Source organism: Vanessa atalanta, chromosome 3, assembly GCF_905147765.1.
Source record: "Vanessa atalanta chromosome 3, ilVanAtal1.2, whole genome shotgun sequence".
Classification (NCBI taxonomy): domain Eukaryota; kingdom Metazoa; phylum Arthropoda; class Insecta; order Lepidoptera; family Nymphalidae; genus Vanessa; species Vanessa atalanta.
In genome coordinates, this window is record NC_061873.1 from 8,336,051 (window position 1) to 8,355,078 (window position 19,028).

A 19,028-nucleotide genomic window follows, 5' to 3' on the forward strand; every position below is an offset into this window, starting at 1 on the left:
ATATTAAATACAATTCATAATAAAGTAAAATTTTTGTTAAACTTAAAAAACCCAACTCTATCAATATTTATTAAATCTCGTGAAATGAACGAACGCTTAATTTGTTTATCATAGTCAAGTATTAAACTCTTTTTTATTAACATAAAGATGCATTCACTCTAAAGTGTAATATCATTCGTCTATTCAACCCATTCACTCTTATAACACCTTTCTACATCTCGCGCTGCAACCTGAATAAAATAAGAGGACCAAACCCCATGAGAGATAATTCAATGTGTGATAAGACGCGGATGACGATGTGGAATACCAATAAACGAAACTTTTAAAGGTATTTCACGGACAGAGTATGGACAACTCTTTTTTATTTTTACTCTATATTTTTATAGTCACGCTACGTCACATCATACTTACAGATACATAATGTGATATATTGAAACGAGATACCGTCCCTTTCCGCATTTGGGTCAACAAATGCCAAAGAAAACAGTGAATTTTCTCTACTTTGTGAGTTTAGCAACGTGATATGAATCGAGACCCGCCCAAAAAAGATATAAAAAATATGCCCCTAATTTTCACACAAAATTGAACTTACCGCATTATAGGAAGATTTATATTACGGACAAGCGTGGGTTCTCGTCTGCACATAAAAGGACGTTTCACTTTAGTTTTTATTTAATTAACGTGGTAACGTTAGTACCAACAAATATTGACAATTATTCAAGATCCATATCACATTTTATTAGCTATGGCTCGTTGTAGTCCAACATTCTATGACTGAGTACAAACTTCAGTTTAGTCATATAATATATAACCAGTTTAAATAACATTACGATAGCATGACATCTTTACGTTTTGAAATTAAATTTCAATTTAATTTGTATTATTCTAAAAACAAATTGTAATTATTTCGATTATTTTTGTATCTATTTAAATTTAAAAATTCAATTCTTGTGATGGTAACCTAAGCCATGGTGTGTGAAATAATAGAAACTTAACATAAAATGTAAGAGTTCACAGCGAGAAAGAGGTCAGAGGAAGGCGCGTAATCCCTCAATTCTTGGACTCTCGCCCGAATGTCCGGTACCAAAGTAAGATATTTCAACAAGACATACGACTCTGAAATAAATTTTCACACAATCTAAAACTACACCCCGAAAACGAGTGTAAGGTTTTTTACCAATAGCTTGGAGCGAAAAGCAAATTGTATTACGGTTTATTACATTTGAACCCGGGAGCTGAAATTGTACAAAGAGACTGAAGCGTGGTATTATTAAATATGTATGTGCTTATTACTTACACTTAGATACGTATATGTAAAACAAATATTACCCGTAACAAATTATAAAGTTAATCATATGAAGTGCCTCTACGATGTTTTTTTTTGTTTATAGTGCGCAGACAGATTAGAGACAGATAAATATTACCTCAGAAGATAAGCGACCCATAGATATGTCGTTATAATTATACATCATTTCTTAAACTGTCAAAATACTGTCATCAAACACCTAAAATTAAAATTACATATGTACCCTTCAAACTGGACTAACAGATACAAAATATTGCTTTGGTGGTAGAATAACTTATGGGTGTGCCTACACTATACAATCTACCAAGACGGACTGATAGAAATACATACCTCGTAAAGAATACCTCGAAATATATAAAATACTTTAAAAATTGTTTCTTTCGTTATCATACCATAAAAATTGTTTTTTTAATATTATTTTCAGAGGGTAGTTAAAAGTTCAAGTGTACAAAACTGTATGACTCGTTTATAAATAAGTTATCCGTTTATATATTTATCTTTACAAAATGTAACGACTATGTTATAGGTAAATAATTTCATGTACATATTTTGATAACTAGTATTACATCAAAATCGGTTCAATATTGCGAAACCATAGAATTATTTTGCAATTGTCCATCAACTAAGCATCGATACAATACATACGGCAACCATATATGACATGAACAGTAAGTTTATATTGAACTACATTCGATAAGAGTTCTTAAATGTTCAGTAGCCTGTACTCTTCACTACGCGCTGGCGGATTAATCAAAATCGGTCAACTATATCGTTACATAAGCTATCTGATATGCAACATATTAAAGTTTTTATTTTTACTACAACAATATCAAACTATGTACCATTGGTACATTTAAAATAATATTTTGCATTTATTACACATTTTAAAAGAACATCTAAAATGTGTAATGTCTTTAATTTGGTTTTCAAACTAAAAACTCGAAATGAGTTTGATCTCTGTCTGTAGGTAAGATTATCTTATATACTTTTGTTATTTGGAAATTAATAAAAGTAAAATTGTTTATTTTACTTTCTCTATCAAATATTATTCTCAATGAACGATCAGTAAAGTTGTTGAAATACAAATATTAACTATGATGACATATAATAGGTAATTAAACTTATACGTAACAATATCGCTACGTGCAATTCGCCACTGTCATCAAAATTAATCAAGCAAAGACATTACATTGTAACTACATATATTTTTTCATCCTATTTCTAATACGTTAAGAAAAAGCCAGTTCCTACTAAATCATTAGTAGCACTCGATATTCTTATATAGATGGTATGTAATTATCGTCTAGTTCGACAAGATGATATACGCCGCCCTCGCCGCCCGAGATAAGGCAACCGACCCTTATCACTATACGCTTCTTACCGTTCGTCATAAATTTTATCACCGCTGAGCGAGCGCAAGCGAAAACCTCTTTTTTCGAATTCACTCTGAATTAACGAGCCGTGAACTCGTAAGCGAGCCTTCAGACGTCTTTTTCAGTCACTAGCACGATCACTCGAAATGAAAATTATACACTTTAACATTTTAGTCATCACTTCACATTTTACAATATAATCGTTCATCCAAAAGTCATTCGTAACTTTACTAATATTTTTGATTTTAAGAAAAACTTTAAAAGTTGTAACACAATATAGTCTAAATTCAACTTAATTCTTTTTGAAAAGACAATTTGTATAGCCGTTCCAAAAGTTTCAGCCCTGAAGCAATTCCTTGAAAGGAGACGGTTTAAGGTTGTAATGTTGTCGCGCGCTGCGTCTGAAATGTCAAACGTTGCGGTGTGCGCGATGGTTATAACAGCGTCGCGGAGGCAGTCGCTCGCCTGGCGGCCAGCTGCGGACTGCGCGGGTGATACTGAGTGTAATCGCGAGGCCCACCGACGCCGCCCGCACCCGAGCCGCGGCGCAAGCGCCCCACGGAGATCGATACACCCCGCCCCAACCACTGGCGCGCCCGTCGGGGTGCACCAGCCCACACACGCATCCGTCGCGACGCTTACACTTAAGACATACTCGCTTAAGAAATCCTTCGCAGTTCCTCTAGTTTTCTAGTGGACTGAACAAATGCAAATGTTGTCATAAGCATATTAAGAAGATAGAGCTCGACATGTATTACACTACCTCAGTGCAGCTTTATATTCTCAGGTGATGTAATCTAATGCAAATAAAATCGGTGACTTTATATTTTTACTTTTCTTCATTTGTTATTTTTGATAGAATACAACTATAGCTTTGCTTAGAATTATACCTATAATAATTGTTACAACTTAACATTCCGACTATAGAACATTGAATATCAACAAGTGGGGTAGTCCACTGCTACTTTTAAACGAACCGTAAAATCATTTAAAAAAATAGAAAATTCATAGTATTCGAACTTGCCTGACCATGTCTCAACCCTCTTGACATAATAGGAGCACAATGCCGCTGGAAAAAGAATCTAAAAATAATATTCACTCTTAGACCCGACCTACTCCAATACATCTAAAAGTCGTTGAGATAGATTGTACTTCTGTTCTAAATGTAAAATAAAATCTTTCTAAAATATATTTAAACATAAATCTAAAGCAAGAGTAGTAGATTCTTTGAAAAGAGAAAGTAAATGTTGATTTTAGCTCAGAGAGATAAGCAATAACTATTTCAGTACATGTGTGGCCCCAGAGGACTTACATGTAGAAAGGCAATCCAAATTTATAGCGCGCTCAATCAAGTCCCGGTAACAACATACTATAGCCACTAAGGAAACGCTATGAAGACATATTCCTGTAAAAATCTGTCTTAATCTTTACTCAGTTTATACGATCTTTATTTGATTACTGTTATGTTTGCAGTTTTAGTAAAGTAAGAGTTTTAAATTTTTTTTTTTTTATAAAGTGAAAATGTATTATTTTCTATTCAATGAATATGTTAGAATAAATTCCTACATCATCAATTATAACGCTAAATTTCACACATGAAAAAGTATTTTTTTAATCTTAACCGATAGGATACAAATGGGCTAGTTAGGTTAGTTTATTACCGTTGAAATTACCTTCGCCCCATCAGGAGAACTCCGCTGAGCCATGAGCGGAGCACAGGCCAAGGAAGCGTTATATTAAGACGCAGCCTTCCTGATAAAGACGGTCACCGCTGGTCGTCGTGGTTTTATTGCGTAAATATCACATAAAGGGTACCTTTCTGAAGGTTTTCACTGCGTGAAGAAAATAATGTTAGTATTACCTAGTAATCAATTCTACCAAACTACAATTCATCCATAAATAGTATATGATTAGTCTTCGTAGAATTACAAATAGTCACCATATTAATGTCACTAATTTGATTACTTGCTTTTCGTTTTTTTTTTACAATTAGTATATTAGATATGATTTTACAAAAAAATTGATATAATGAAATAAGATAATTGCAAATATAATATTAGGTTCATATGAATTTAAACTCTAATATGGACACACATTACAGTTTTTGGTAATAAATAAACGCTATCGAAAATATTTTATATTGATAACTCTTTAATAATTTCTCATGATTTATTAACGAGGCGATTAAATTGCTAATGTATTCAACCGCCTCGTTAATCTATTGGATACCTTAGAAGGCCTCATATCCAGTAATCCTGGGTTCAAATCCGAAGTTGGACCAATAAAAGTTTCTGTAGTTAGAAAATTTGGCAAAGTTACACTACCTTGGAAAGCACGTTAATCCTACACCTGATCTTTTTCCAGTAATGTAAAACCGGCGTCCCAACCTCGTGATATTACTATATCAATTGAGAAAAATTTAATACTTCATTTAAAGTATTTATTTTCACTACTTTTCGCAAATTTAAATTAAGTTTTTGTCAAGTAGGTACTTATAGTTAACATCGCTTGATAAATATAAGTGATAATGCCGGACCTCAGTGAAGCTGTAGTCTCGCGAGCTGTTGATTTAATTAAAATAGTTACACTTTAAATGGTTACAAATGGTTCAAATATACTGTTATTTTTCGCAATTTTAAATATTACCTGCATATTGGAGACTGTATAAAAACTAAAAGAGCAACGTTACAAAAAACGTAACAACGATATTAGAGATGATGTCAGATTTACAGTAAGTAGGTACTGCGCTAAAAAAGCGTCCTTCAGTTTCGTCTGAGGATATAACTAATTTCCAGAACGTCTGACAAGTAACAGCAGGCACCAAAACTACAAGAAAGAGATAAATGAGACTGAATTAGAGGGATACTTGCCTGCCCAAGGACTACCCACTTGTCATGGAGTAGCTCGCTCTCATCGTTCTTGTGATCATCGATACCTTCTTAGAGATAATCAACTAACCCGTACTTGAGTAGCGTAGTGAAATAAGCTCAAAAACATTCTAATAGTAAGGACAGGAGGCCAAAGGTGGAATATTTACGAGCTGTTGTTTCTATCTATATAAATCATATATGAAAAAAATATATATAAGTCATTATTTAACCAGACACACAATATTATAATCGGAGATGTTCATTCTCAATAAAGTTTTCAAATATTTTGACAAAACAATATCGATCGACGATTTCAATTGCTATTAAAAATTCTATCAAATAATGTATAGTTAAGATAAATAGTCTTCAAAGAAATACTACTGAAATAATAAAATATTCAAACCAGCTTCACATCACGATATGTTTAACGGGGACCCTCCCCCATGACGCGAGGAAAAATTTTATTAAACCAACAAAAAGTTCTATTCATCTGCCTAAAAAGTACGTAAAATATGGGAAATGGGCTTCACAGTTTTGGAAATGCAACCTTCAAAGGATTATTCCCGCGTACATTTAATGTGTAATAGAGCAAAATATGAGAATGACATTCAATTCCAATGTCAACAAAAACCTTTGAAAATAGTGTTTTTTATTATTTTTAAATTTTTTATTTTGTCTGAAAATTTTTGAGAATGCTCATTTTGTTTTTCATTGTTTTTCAAGTATATAATTTATATTAATAATCTTGAATAATTTTAAATTATAATAAAAGGTGTATTGAGTGAAGAAGTTATTCAATTAATTATGATTTAGGGGTACTATAGATAAGTGAAAATAATTCTATAACGAATGCAAGTTTCAATATTGATCATCCCATATATTTAAGCTACTATGATTCTATCCAATGTTAAATAAGATATAAAGCCCGTATATTTATAAACATTTTCTCTTGTCATATTCATATAACTGCGAAAAAAACCCAGATGTAAATGTTTGTATAGATTCATCGAAATTTTGCGAAGAACATGGTAACATCTGGTTTACCTGCGGAGTGAATTTTATCACATTGACATTAAGATTATTTCTACGAGAACTATCGGGATTGAATATACCAATATTGTGTAACATCACGTTAGTATGCAATTTTAACCGATAATTTTTGAATATTCTACGATATCTCAATATCATAAACTCAATAAAATTGCAAACAGTTCTATCCATGAACTAAGAATGTTTTAATTTCATTGAACATCACCATTTTTTAAATTATAATGGACGTATCGATATTTTATAAGTCTTCTTTTATGGGGTAATTACATATGACAAAACAAGCAGAAGCATATTCTTACGTAGATTATGCTAAGGTTTACGAAAAACGGTTTAAACTGAAACTTAAAATTTACCTCTCCGATACGCATAACGACCGTGGCCCAAAAATAACCAAAAACTCATTATGTAGCAGGTGTACGGTCGACGAGCAATAAAACAACTTTTATGGATATTCCTTTCATTGCTATCCTATTCTTCACACATTAAAATAAATTAGAGTATATCGTACCAAACAAATACAAACTTTTATGAACCGCTTTCAAACATAATTGAAAATGCAATAAAACGTGAAAATTACCTCTTAGTAAAAGTGTTTGTTCCATCACGTCATTAATCATACTATGGTAGTCATCTTATATTGGAATTTTCATAATCCTCATACTACCTTAATGCCATTCTTTATAAATTTTCTTGGTATCTTCGAAGGTTAAGGTCAAATAGCAATAAATTATAGGGTGACCACCTTGATGGGATATTGAACCCATCGTAAAAGAGTAAGATGAATAATTAAAATCGATTTAAAAAGAAAATTTTTATATAATAATATTTATTATAATATATAACATAGTTATAATGTTAATTAATAATATTATTTATCTCTAATATTAGTTCCCATGTAAGTGATATATTATATTATATTATGGTGGTAGGGCTCTGTGCAAGCCCGTCTTGGTAAGTACTACCCACTCATCAGATATTCTACTGCCAAACAGCAGTACTCAGTATAGTTGTATTCCGGTTTGAAGGGTGGGTGTGCCAGTGTAACTACAGGCACAAGGGACATAACATCTTAGTTCCCAAGGTTGGTGGCGCATTGGAGATGTAAGGAATGGTTAATATTCCTACAGCACCATTGTCTACGGTCGGTGACCGCTTACATCAAGTGGCATGTTCTCGTCGTGCTCATTATATATTATCTCATTCTCATAATCTGATGGGACGGAAATCCGATAAAACCGCGGTGAGATCAAGCGCAAAACCAAAACTGTGTTATTGAAACAAAAGGTTGACTTAAGCTTGAAGGCATCAAGTCATCATCGTATACGTTTAGGTAAGTCAGAAATACGTGAAATGTTTATTACTACGGTTAAGTCAATATGGAAATCAATTACACACATATCCCTTTAATTTCAGTCGTGCAAAGTCAGAACGAGAACTTAGCTAGTTTATTACGAAGATATTTTCACATATATCAAAATACAGTTAAATGAAAAAGCGGATATACCATTCGAATTTCAAACAGTGGACACACAAAAATCCTAGTAATGGAAAAACATCACCATTTATCAAAACATGAACAAGAGCTATTGAAATGCTAGAATCTTGATACAACGACGTGTATGTAGCGTGTTCGTTGATTTAGTAGCATAAAATACGAGGTATCACTCCATTGTAAATCACTAATCAAATAATAACGGTGTATGTAGATAAAGCTAACGTAAAGGCCACAGCTTCGAGAAACAGGCTAAACTTACCAAACTATATTAAGGAACCGATTGATTAAGTTCGTCTACATTAAAACAGTCTTCAGTTCTGAAAACCTTTCGAGTTTCAATTTAATGTTACGTAGTTGCGCTTCGACTTTAATACTAGGAAATAATAACATGAATTGAACTTAAGTAACGTCAAATTTATGCTATAGTATTTGTTTTACTAAATCAATAATGTTGAAAATAATTCAAAGGAATATTAGTGATCGAATTTCGCTAGTGTATCTAACAAATAAAAGTTGTGATGGTAAATCTTATAATTAACATTAAAACGTTTAAAAAACACAATGCTTTTGAAGTGTAGAAAATTATAGTAATTCACCGTAATAACTTATAATTTTAATTGATATAAAACAAGTAAATATTAAAAGTAAACAACTTTTAGTCGTTATTTTAATATACAATACAAATTACGCGTATTATTATTATATTATCGTACGATGTAACCGCTAAAAAAACCGGTACAAAATTGAACATTTCTGTTACTAAAACAGACAGATAAAAACTAAAACAACCGCGAAAATAGTTTAATTTAATTGACATTGAGCATTTCGCAGGCAAATTGTGCGGGAGAACTAATATCTGATGCTGTTTATCAGTGGTGAATTTAATGTAGCTTAAATCGTTGTATAAACCCTCGCCATATTGAATAAAACGTTTATGTTTAAAATAAATACTAATTAATATAATAAAATATTTGTACTAAATACGACCCTACAGTCGACATATGAGCACACATTGGATGGGAATATAGTTTAATATTTATGAAAAAGATTTAAGTCGGTTAATTAAAATTAAATCAGTTTTCATAAGAAATTTAAGATACTCCGGTGACTTTAATTTTATTCTTATATGTAAAAATATATTACAAATACACTGCAAAGCTGTAAAGGCGGAATTTAACTAAACATTAAAAATTTACAGATTTAATGTTTAGTATTTAAATTATAATTTGATAATGCGAAGTATTTTACATAAATTCGAATCATTTGTTAAAATAAAGCATATTATTCCAAGATTATATAGATGTCAAAAAAGCATGGAGCTTATACTTCTTTAATATATATATAATTGTATTTAACCGACATAATGTATCTCAAACTTTGGAAAAGAGTAAGTATTGAGTTTCTTGCCTGTTCTTCTCGATAGAATCTATATTCCGAACGGGTGGTAGTTTTAATGAATATAGTTCTATAAAATAACTATTCAAAAAAGCTTGTAAAAGCCTGCTTTAATAAAGTATATTTAAATTTCGATTATATAACATAAAACAATCATAACGGAAATACATTTATAAAAAATTGAATACAGGTTCATTTTATTTCATCGGTACAAAGCTTCCAGCGTTGTAGTCTGTTAGTTCCATTACTAATATTGCTTTTGTGGCGTGGAAATTATGCGCATAAAAATAATAGGACCGTATAATATAAGCGACCGACGAAAAGTTTGCCGTCATCTGGGATGTATGACCAGTCGCACACTGAAGTTAATGTCGTACTTCGCAGGTATGTTTTAAATGACTATTTATAATGTTGTACCGTTGACATAATCAAATATGAAATTAAAAAAATATATATTTAATTAAAAATTCTAAAATTCCTAAACTTACTTTATTATTCATCCTTCAGTCTTGATTGTGTTTTCCCAATATAAAAATGATAATTGATGATAATTTTAATATGGAAATAAGCAGTCTTCAAACGAGACACGAGAGAATATTAAAAAGTAAACAACATAATAAATGATAAAAGAACACGTCACAAAGATCAGGCTTTGATGTACTGACGGGTTGGGTATCGCAGGTGAGAGCTTGAGCCATATTTGCCGCGTCCTCGAACGGCGCTGTTTGCGTGGCAAACACTCTGCTCCCTCAGTCAGCTTCGACCCTCGCCACCCGCCGTCAAATCCCGCCCACGATAACCTGCCCATCACCTGTTAGCACTGATTTTATGATATTTGGGATTGCATTTTTAACTCAATTTGTGTTACTACTTTATTAGCAAAATATTCGTCAAGATATTTGGTCCATATATATTGTCCTCTTTTATTAGTATTTTAAGTATCAAATAAAAATATGGCCATGTAAATTACCCAAGTAGGAATTCCATAGAGAATCTTTCGTTTATCATACTGTTGTAAAAATGCATCTGTGATATAGAAAGACAATGCAATGTCGTCGAATAAAACAATTCTAAATAATAAGCCTCACGAAAGAAGTGTTTACATTTAGTTCGTTCCAGTGATGTTTGTAAGCAATATGTGGAAGTATGTAAACGAGCTCGATGTAAAGAACGCGTGCCGAAGAGACTTACTCATATCTCACCAAGCCAGCCTCCTCGTTTCAAATATTTCTGTCACATTTTAGCTATGTTTATATTCCATACTTCTTTATTTAAATAAAGTACATGTGTGTATTTTATTACTTGTTTTTTCGTCAACAATATATTACTAAACCCCTGTGGTAGCGTTTCGTAAAATACAATAAAAGTTTGTAGAATCTCCAGACCATAAAGAGTATCCTTTAATTAAGTTTGTACTTTTTATCGTGATGAATCTTATCTGAAATTAAGTAATTTACATAAGGAATATTTCATGCCTTTGCAAATTAATATGTATTACTTATTAAAAATACTTATTTTTTAAGTTACTATAGCGGACCCTTTTATTATATTATATACATGCTGAACCTTCTTGGCCTCAGGCCATCTTAGACTCATAATGTTTGAACATTAAAAAGTTCACAGAATATAATATTACATAAAAATAAGTCATATTTATTTTAATAATATATGAGCATTAAAATCATATCAATGATCTTATTCCTTCCTTAATTATTTAAATACTTGCTGTATGATTTTGAAGATATTTCTTTGAATAAAAAAATACAGCGACGTGAACAATGCTCTCTCAGAAATCGTACACTAGTTCAGTATTAATAACACATAGTTAAATTACTAGATAGTAAAAGTCTAATTGTATATATTCCTATAAATGTGTAAAACCAAGAAATGTGAGACCTTATCGATACTACTAAATTTCCCGTTATCACTATAGATGGCAAGCTGCAATTGAGTTCTTATACATAAAAGGTCCTCATGTTTAAGAAGCGGTTAAGAAAATTAGATAGTAGACGAACTGAAGTAAAACTAAATAATTGTAAATACAATTACTTAAATGATTAGGAAGCCGCGGTAGTATAGTGTGGTGTAATTTTGACTGCTAAAAGTAAATCTGATTTTTAGGATTCCGCACCCAAAGGGTAAAATGGACCCTATTAGTAATATATTAGTAATAGGGTCCGTTTTACCTTTTGGGTCTTAGTTCCGTCCGTACGTTTGTCACCAGGCAGCATTTCATGAACCGTGCAAGTTAGACAGTCCTGTTCGCACTTGGCCGGTTTTTCGAAGTTATGTCCGCACGTACGTGCGTACGTTTTTTTTTTTTGTCAATCATATTAAGGCATTTGTCTACTATAATAATATTTTTAAAAAAAGGAAATTTGATACTAACGGAGCCGAGATGGCCCAGTGGTTAGAACGCGTGCATCTCTTCTTAACCGATGATTTCGGGTTCAAACCCAGGCAGGCACCACTGAAATTTCATGTGCTTAATTTGTGTTTATAATTCATCTCGTGCTCGGCGGTGAAGGAAAACATCGTGAGGAAACCTGCATGTGTCTATTTTCAACGAAATTCAGCCACATGTGTATTCCGCCAACCCGAATTGGAGCAGCGTGGTGGAATATGCTCCAAACCTTCTCCTCAAAGGGAGAGGAGGCCTTTATCCCAGCAGTGGGACATTTACGGGCTGCTCATGAGACTAACTAGCTAGCTACTGACAAGTTTAGCTAAATCTGAAATATTAGCTAGACTTTTATGTAGCTTACAAAGTCAGTACGTAAAATAATAAGTGAAAATTGATTTCCATCTTCTTCTAATTGCCATATTAATTTGAAACTGCTAGAAATTGTATTTGCTTGTGTACCATTTAGGTAATCTGATGGAAAGTTGATAGTGGAACTCTATTTGAAGTGGCTGCTAGTAAAACCCTCAATGGTAGGATCTAATACTGAATGTTTCTTTTTTAGATTTTTCTCGCAAAATGAAAAGCAGTGAACCGTAGTTAGTTAGCAGAGTTGGGAAAGAGTAAATTTGTTCAACATATTTCTCACAAGTCTGTTAATATGTAATGCTTCTGTACAATATTATATAAATAACGTTATAATACTTGTAATACGGTGTAACGGCTCGTAGAATATGAAATATTGATATCCCGCTGACCACTCCTATCGATTCAAATTCATCAGGCAACGACTGACACAATAAAATTAGTAAACTGTGTATACTTTTATACATTTCGTATAGAGTTTATTTTCCTTACTGGATCTCAATTCATTTGCCTAAAAGACAATGAAAGGAATAATTTATCCATGAATATTAATGAACTGGGATTCGCACTCATCTCCCTGCTCACGCTTTTATTGCGTATTAATATAATAGCTTCTGAATACCAGGATATCGATAAATCTTCGTAATTTACTGCCTTGATTTGTAATGAGCTATAAAATACCGATTTGTAATTATTAATTCTTATTATAAAGTTTAACGGATAAATTTAAAATATTAATTCAATATTGAATCACGTTTGCTTATTTATTGTCATAAATGTACAATGTCAAATTCGATTTTTGTGGAACCAATACTCAAATAATTTTATATGTTTGTATAAAAATATATCTTCTCTAAGCTTAGCTTACGATGGTGCAATCAAAACAATGAAACGTATGTTTGGAGAGACTATTTTTAATACCAAAAATAAAAACTAATAAGATAATACTGCACTAATATTAGTAGTAGTATAACAGTTACTATTTACTGAATCGACTTTTTAAAAATATGCATGCTCAAATAATATGCATATTCTCCCGTGCAACTGTTATTTTAAATTAAATTTAAATTAAATTTCAACAATTTAAATGTCTACTTTACATAAATGTCTTCAAGGAGTTCTGTTATCGTTAGAAATGAAAGTCCGCCAAATTTAATTTCCTAAAAATATTAATTACTCGAAAGGGATCTTTCCCCTGGAACCGCGTGGGGTAAAATACTGACACATTAGTTATAAAATCCGTCAACCCGCAGTGGTTTACCATGGCGCAATAAGCTCTAATTCTTTTCTTCCCAGTAGTCTTTGCCGAGCAGCATAATACATACATCCCATAACTAAATTTGTGTTTTAATAATTAATCATTTTCAAATAAAAAATTGGGACAAAATAATATTAAGCTACGATAAAACCGCGTCGAAAACGGTTTAACAAAGTTAAACGTAATATAAACAATTTGTGGCAACACGCTTCGTAAAGTTACATTACACTACAGACCTCCTCGCTGGAAATTTATATTTAGTCGACTACGCTTGGAAATATATATTAAACCCACCATTCGTTTATGTATACTTTATTTTATTTTCAAATGTATGACGGCAGCTTATATAAATGTTCTTGATAAATAAGTATAAAACAGCAGTAGTTTATATAAAGACCATACTGACGTAGAAACTACTTCAAACATGTGCTAATTGTATCGCACACTAATTAGACTTTAGCTTGCAATTAACAGAGCACCTTAATTAAGTCGTGATTTTGAGGTCGTATCAAAAAGGTCGCATAGGTCAAAAAGGTTTTAATTGTTTCTAAAATATATATAAATAGTTTTATTAAAAAATACTTTAATAATTTTTAATAATAATATTTAAATACATTAAGTTATTATTATTATAAATCTTATGTTTAGGGTACCGGTGAAACGTGAGCTTTATATTTAATCAATTTACTTTAAAAAAAAATATTGTTTTTCCACTAGAACAGAAACTAGACTAGAATATAATGAAAAAAGTATGTAAATTTTCAGCATATTCATAATCAAAGATAATTATTACTTAGGTCATTTGTTTTAAACAGCAGCAAGATTTGACCGTCATATACCTAATATAATAATATATGAAGTAAATAAAATATCTTAACGTAAATTAAAATAATCTTTATTCAAGTAAGCTCAATCAGTACTTTTGAATTATATTTACTACCATTTCGTCAAAATGAAAATCAATTAAAATTATATAATTGTCGTATTAAAATCGTCATACAAACGGCGAAAATATCGATTACAAAAAACAATATACAAATCCAAGAATGCCTTTCTTTAAAATGTTTAATTCACAACATATTATGATACTCGGTTGACAATAATCTGCAAAACTGTCGGGGAATATACATTAAAAAACAACCTCTTTCTTATTGAAGTGGGCGAAAGACAGATATAGCTGAATTATTTTTTTAGTTTTAGTTAAGGCATACTTTTTATGTAAAATTCAATATCACTAACATTTTGGCTCTGTGACAGAAAACCTGCTTTCAGAGCCGATGCTGAACAGATATTTGTAATTGCGTAAAGATTTTTCGATCTGGGTTATTCTCTTGAAGCTTCTCATCTCGCAAATAACGTAAGATCATTGATTAACAAACAATCTGATAATAATTCGTTAACTTCTCAAAATTTCATCTCAAAATAGTTTTAGTGAAGTAATGTAATCTATATTTTATGTAGTACGAAGTTTGAATAATTTTCTTATCGTTAGAGTTGAATTGAATTGTGCAATTTCATCATTAGATTAGTAGATTTATCTATAATTATTCTGAATGAGTGTATGCTATTATTCAGATAGATACGATAGTTAGTCGAGAGATAAAAATACTATTGCGTGACCCAATGTAATCTGAAGTATATCTGGTATACTTTATTGTGTAGTATCTTCTTTCTTTATTGCTTTGGGTATAATCTGGTCTACACATACTATTAACTTTTCCTTTAAAGCCTTACGACAGTGTTCGTCTAATTATGCTGCATAACTCATTATAAGAAAATGCGGAATTACTTAAAATTTAACTAAAAAATTAGAAGTTAACAACGAAGGGATCATTATTAGCATAATATTAAAGAATGATGTTTTAAACAATAATGTCCGCTTTAAAAGGCAATCACTTACTTTCGCATTCAAGTTGAGCACTTAATGGGTACACTATGAATACGTGATAAACGTATTAAAACTGAAAGTGCAGTGCAAGTATTCGAACCGGCGCCACGTTTGATAGAATAATAAAATAAGTTTTATAGCCTCTCTTTGCCCTAATAAATCCTTACCATCAACTCGCAGATGCCTGCTAAGATAGAACTGTACAGCACCTAAAGAGTTTTATTTCTGTGATTTCGCACACACTTATTTACTTAATACTAGTAATCTATCTAATCAGTATACTTTAGATAAAAAAAAGTCTTTACGTAAAAACTTCGATCAAGTTACGATAAAATTTATAGTTTTAATGTTAATATATTTATTAGTTTTTTTGCTGTCTCGTTAGTTTAGTGTCTAGCTAATAATACTTCTGATCCCGAGGTAATGAAATTCGATCCCTAGATTATTGGACTGAAAGCCTATTGCTGCTACACCTGATATATCTCCAGTTGTGTCGCATTTTTGTTCGATAGAAATGTAAAACTCAACGAATAAAGTGATTACCTCGGCTCACACTTGTTCACTATAATCGCCCTATCTACCGCCGCCACAGTCTCTCCACCGCTATTGAGAATACTCACCATGGCAAGATCATTTATTTTGTTTATTGCTGATTCGAAATGATGACCTTGAATGTCCCAAAAATTACAAAAAATTGAATTTGAATTACATATATTTCTCTTATTGTTTGTTAAAAGTAAACAATTAAAACTAGAATATTATATTCATAATATAGTGCATATACCTATACATATATATTTTATATTTTTTAAATTGGCATCAATATGGCTTGATATTCGTAATTAATACCGTGGAACCCTAGAAATGTATTTTGTAAATACACTTGGGAGCACAAACCAATGTTCAATTGTTTCGAAACAATACCTCAAATCAATCCATGTCGAGCTTGCAAAACCTCATAAATCCATAATCCCAAAGGCATCATTCAGATAAAACTTTATTTATTACCTTGAGTTATTTATGCAGTGCGTACTTATTGACAACTCAATCTACGACTTCCTGATAACAATCAAAGTGAAGTTTTAATATTTGAAATAATATGTCAACAGCTAACGATAATAATAACGATAACGGGGCTGATATCGTCTAAGTTTATTGAAATATAAAAAAATGACAGTAAAAAAAACACTTTTGAAAAACAAGCTTTTTTATAAAACGAGTTACTCCACTGGAGCCAATCCTGGGTGTGAAATCAGGTCATGCTTACCGTAAAAATGCATAGTCTTGGAACAAAGATGTAAAATTTCAAATCTGTAGGATAAGAGGAACTGGTTCTATTTCACTTTGCAAGATTTGACCCTAAATATAGTAACAAATATTTCAAGTTAAATAAAAGCTTGTAAAAATGATTGGTACTAAGAACCAATTTGCAGTTATTTTTCTTTCGCAAGGACGGACAGTAAATTAAATAAAATATCCTTTTGCTTTAGAAAAATATCTCGTTTTAAGACGGAAACTGTTTCTTTTAGTTGCAACGAGTTTAAATGGCTTTTTCTCGAGCTGATAGTGAAATAAGTAATTTTATGTTATTTCTGAGTGGCGTTTTTTTTATTGAACCAACAAGTATTTAATATTAATTAAAGCCTTAAAAATGGACTGATTGTATATATAACGACGACATAACGAATTCTTTCCGCTCAGTTCCTTTGTTCATAGCAAGGCAAACACCTCCGGCGAAAAGATCAAAGAAAGAAAAGTACTCAACGTCACTCGCCCTTCGCCCTTTAAACGGTCACGCTTCAGTGCCCGTCAATTTGCAACCAGTATTTACAATTTCATTTATTGTATTGAACGCATTTCCTAAAGGAGTGTTATTTAAATGTTCTGTTTTTAATTTAATTGATTTGGGAACAACCTTTTACATAAAAATGTGAACGTTTAATTTAATTCATAATATTATATCCACTTTTGTAAACGGTACGGGTACAGGCATTGGTTGCAAGAATGCGTCACACGATCGGACGTGGCGAAAAAACTGGTGAGGTCGTCGTGTGTGCCCTACTAAATGTAAAAGTAAAAATGGCGAACCAATTAACATAAAATCCTGAAATTTCGATGCAGATGCTTGTTGCCTGAAAATAAAAATACGTCCACAAACCTACTGAACTAAGTGTAATAGAAAGATACACCAAGAGATTAAAAACACATCTGTGGATATTTGTTATTTTAAAGAAAAAAAAGGTGAAGATACGTTTTGCGTTTGATACGTTTGTCATTTTAGTACATTGGCAACCTGTATTGAAACTCTGCCAAAGCCATAACTAACGGAAAGCCATCCAACATCGTTATGAAACACAATTCTTTTTTTGGTTACTTTTGCTGGATATGTAAAACTAATTCATATGCAAAGAACTAGGACTCGAATTATATGCTCACGTTTTGCATAGTCTAATAAATGAAATACGCTTCCGAAAAGAAATAATATATAAAGAGGAAACTGAATACATTATGAAAACCAACGTAAAATAATCTCCTATTTTATTGTTGAGACAATGATTTTTCTGAAATAATAATTAGAAAATTAATACAAAATTGGAGTACGTGAAAAGCGTCAAGTACTAGACTAAAGTAAGAGTATCTATTGGAATATCGACCGAAACACATTTTTTTTTTGTGACATTATTTTATGAACAATATTATAATTTATAAAATGCTTATTATAAATTATTAAAAACTATAAAACATTTCATTCACGCACACAAAATTAGGCTTTTATCAGAAAAAAGAATCTTCCGCCACGTTGGAGATGCTACCCTCTAGCGTAATAAATAAACTGTATCGATTTCGAGAGTTATGAGCCATGTATTATTACTGGAATCAGTCCATTACCGTTATTTCCATCTGACCAAAAAGTTTTTTAACTACTTGAGGAGAGATAGCAGCTCTTTTCGGATCATTTGATTTCATTACGGACTTACGTTATTCAAAACGAGCGAATTGTGCAAATAACCGTAAAATACGTAAATGGTATCTTAATTGCGAATCAAATTATGGATGGCACAGTTATAATGACATTTAAGTTCGTCTCAAATAATATAAAATGTAGATATTGGTCATGATGTTGCGTAACGATTTAATAATTAACTTTTTATGTTTTTTCTAGTAAGCAAAGTGATATTGCAATATAGTCATTACGAATGAACTAAAGCAAATATTGATGCATATTTGCTTATATGCAAGGAGTAATATTGTAGGAATACATGTATGTTCAAGAATTAATTTAAATATTTTTATATTTGGTGTGTGTTATGTTGAATTCTTCTTATACAACATGAATAGCGTGTTTTGTTACAAATAAAAAGCACGTAAGTGAAAAATTCTAATTGATCAAGGATGCTTTGCATAAATAATTTCGTGCTACTTTGAACTTATTTATGAAATTAAATAATTTATTATAAATGATAATAAAAGTTTCTGCGATTTATTAAATGGTTTCTATAAATTGTCAATATTTAAGATAAAATAATATTACATTTCAAAAATTTGCCTTTAGTTAATCCGGAACTTCCTAAAAACATGTAATTAAAATAAATTATTTTTACAAGAAACAGTATTAAAATCACGTT

At 31.3% G+C, this 19,028-nt stretch overlaps 1 protein-coding gene across 1 annotated transcript in view; it reads right to left on the minus strand.

Annotated features, from left to right (window-relative positions):
- The window catches only part of LOC125077024 (neuroligin-1-like), a 55,755-nt gene extending 52,898 nt beyond the window's left edge, over nucleotides 1-2,857 (minus strand). The window contains exon 1 of the mRNA XM_047688796.1: nucleotides 2,688-2,857. The gene's annotated coding sequence lies outside the window, so the exon portion shown is untranslated. The remainder of the gene's footprint in view (nucleotides 1-2,687) is intronic.
- Between the last annotated feature and the right edge of the window lie 16,171 nt (nucleotides 2,858-19,028).